This window comes from Mustela lutreola, chromosome 15 (genome assembly GCF_030435805.1).
Source record: "Mustela lutreola isolate mMusLut2 chromosome 15, mMusLut2.pri, whole genome shotgun sequence".
Classification (NCBI taxonomy): domain Eukaryota; kingdom Metazoa; phylum Chordata; class Mammalia; order Carnivora; family Mustelidae; genus Mustela; species Mustela lutreola.
Genome location: NC_081304.1, coordinates 35,513,234 through 35,516,157, shown reverse-complemented (window position 1 = coordinate 35,516,157; position 2,924 = coordinate 35,513,234). Strand labels below are relative to the sequence as shown.

The window sequence follows — 2,924 nt, the reverse complement described above, 5'->3', positions numbered from 1 at the left end:
TCAGAGTAAAACTAAAATCCAGTCTGGGTTTAAACAGAAAAGCTCTCTGAACCTTATGCAAGTACTTGAAATGTCAAATTATCAGTGGCTGCACTTCTGCTGAGTCATATGGAACCCCTTCTGTGTTTCTTCAATTTTGTTGATCTATCCTAGTTGAGCGGAACAGTAAATTTCTCCCTCTCTCCCAACCAGGAATTTCATATTTGAATATATGTCAGTTAGAAGAAGTGACAGAAATGAACACACATTACAAGTTATGTCATCAACAATAGTTTTTTTTAATTTTTTAAAAGATTTTTAAATTTTATTTATTTGACAGACAGAGATCTCAAGTAGGCAGAGAGGCAGGCAGAGAGAGAGAGAGAGAGGAGGAAGCAGGTTCCCCGTGGAGCAGAGAGCCCGATGTGGGGCTCGATCCCAGGACCCTGGGAAAATGACCCCAGCCGAAGGCAGAGGCTTTAACCCACTGAGCCACCTAGGCGCCCCCAACAATAGTTTCTGAAGAGAAAGTTTTAAAACTCAGGGCAAGGGTCTATGGCAGACCTCCTGGCTTCTGCATTATATCTCCTTGACCCATCTCTGCTTTCAGTCAACACCTGGGATGAGCTCAGACATGCTTAACACTTGCCGTGCCCGTGACTATATACTGTGCATCTTGACTAGTCTTTTTATTTATTTATTTATTTATTTATTTATTTAAAGATTTCATTTATCTGACAGAGAGAGAGAGGTCACAGGCAGGCAGAGAGAGGGGGAAATGTAGGCTCCCTGCTGAGCAGACAGCCCGATGCAGGGCTCAGTCCCAGGACCCTGAAATCATGACCTGAGCCAAAGGCAGAGACTTAATCCACTGAGCCACCCAGGCACCCCTTGCATAGTCTTTAAAAAATTTTTTTAAATTTATTTATTTGACTTTCTGCCTGTGGACACCGCTGAGTAAGCATCGTTAAAGTCTCCCCTCCCACCGCCGTCATGTCTAAGTCAGAATCTCCCAAAGAGCCTGAACAGCTGCAGAAGCTCTTCATTGGAGGTCTGAGCATTGAAAAAACTGCCGAGAGTCTGAGGAGCCATTTTGAGCAGTGGGGAACACTTATGGACTGTGTGGTAATGAGTGATCCAAACACCAAGCACTCCAGGAGCTTTGGGTTTGTCACAGATGCCACCGTGGAGGAGGAGGATGCAGCCATGAACACAAGGCCACACAAGGTGGATCGAAGAGTTGTGGAACTAAAGAGGGCACGAGAAGATTCTTGAAGACCTGGTGCCCACTTAACTGTGAAAAAGATTTTTGTTGGTGGCATTAAAGAAGACACTGAAGAACATTATCTAAGAGATTGTTTTGAACCATATGGGAAAATCGAAGTGAATGAGATCATGACTGACCAAGGCAGTGGCAAAAAGAAGGGTTTTGCTTTTGCAACATTTGATGACCATGACTCTGTAGGCAAGACTGTCATTCAAATATACTGTACTGTGAATGGCCACAACTGTGAAGTAAGGAAAGCGCCATCTCAGCAAGAGATGACTAGTGCTTTGTCTAGCCAAAGAGGTCGAGGTGGTTCTGGAAACATTGATGGTAGTCGTGAAGGTGGTTTTGGTGGGAATGACAACTTTGGTCATGGAGGAAACTTCAGTGGTAGAGGTGGCTTTGGTGGCAGTTGAGGTGGTGGTGGATATGGTGGCAGTGGGGATGGCTATAACGGATTTGGTAATAATGGAAGCAACTTTGGAGGTGGCGGAAGCTATAATGATTTTGGTAATTACAGCAATCAATCCTCAAATTCTGGATCCGTGAAAGGAGGAAATTTTGGAGTCAGAAGCTCTGGCCCTTGTGGTGGTGGAGGCCAATACTTCGCCAAACCATGAAACCAAGGTGGCTATGGTAGTTCCACTAGCAGCAGTAGCTATGGCAGTGGCAGAAGGTTTTTATTACTGCCAAGAAACAAAGCTTAGCAGGAGAGAAGAGCCAGAGAAGTGACAGGGCAGCCACAGGTTACAACAGATTTGTGAACTCACCCAAGCACAGTGGTGGCAGGGCTTAGCTGCTACAAAGAAGACATGTTTTAGACAATACTCATGTGTATGGGCAAAAAACTCGAAGACTGTATTTGTGACTAATTGTATAACAGGTTATTTTAGTTTCTGTTCTGTGGAAAGGGTAAAGCATTCCAACAAAGGGTTTTAATGTAGATTTTTTTTTTGCACCCATGCTGTTGATTGCTAAATGTAACAGTTTGATCATGACACTGAATAAATGTGTCTCTTTTTTTTATTATTATTTGAGTGAGAGCATGCATATGTGAGAGAGAGAGAGCGAGCGAGCAAGTGCACGAGCGTGGGGAGGGGCAGAGGGAGACGTAGACTCTCCAAAGAGCAGGGAGCCTAGTGCGGGACTTGAGCCCAGGATCCTGGGATCAGGACCTGAGCCAAAGGCAGCTGCTTAACTGACTGAGCCACCCAGGCACCCTGTGTCTTGCATATTCTGCTGCAGGACATTCTCCAATGCCACGGGATTCTGCTAGAGCCACAGACAAGTGCAGTCCGGGGCAAACTCATCCAAAGGGGATTGAGAAGGGATGATGATCCACCCTCCTGTCCTTCAGATGGACCATTCTGGGATCCATCCTGTACTTTCTCAGGAGGCCCTAATTAACTGGAGCCCCTCTCACTCAGAAACAACCTGGGTAATGGCCCTTATGTGATCTTTTCCTTTTCTATTTTATTCTCCTCCATCCCTCCTATGATTATCTTCCAAATAAACTACCTTCACTCAACTCTTTGTTGAAGGCTCTGCTTTCAGGTGAACCCAAGAGTCATCATGGGTATTTGAGTTCTCTCTACAGCAACCTGGATATCTTGGCACCTGGTACCTCTAGGGAACTATGGCTGGGGACATGTGGGAACATGATGGTTTTGCATATGGG

The 2,924-nt window shown here is 45.2% G+C and overlaps 1 pseudogene; it reads left to right on the top strand.

Annotated features, from left to right (window-relative positions):
* The first annotated feature begins 956 nt into the window (after positions 1-956).
* LOC131816921 (heterogeneous nuclear ribonucleoprotein A1-like) lies at positions 957-1,969 on the top strand (annotated as a pseudogene).
* Positions 1,970-2,924: the final 955 nt, after the last annotated feature.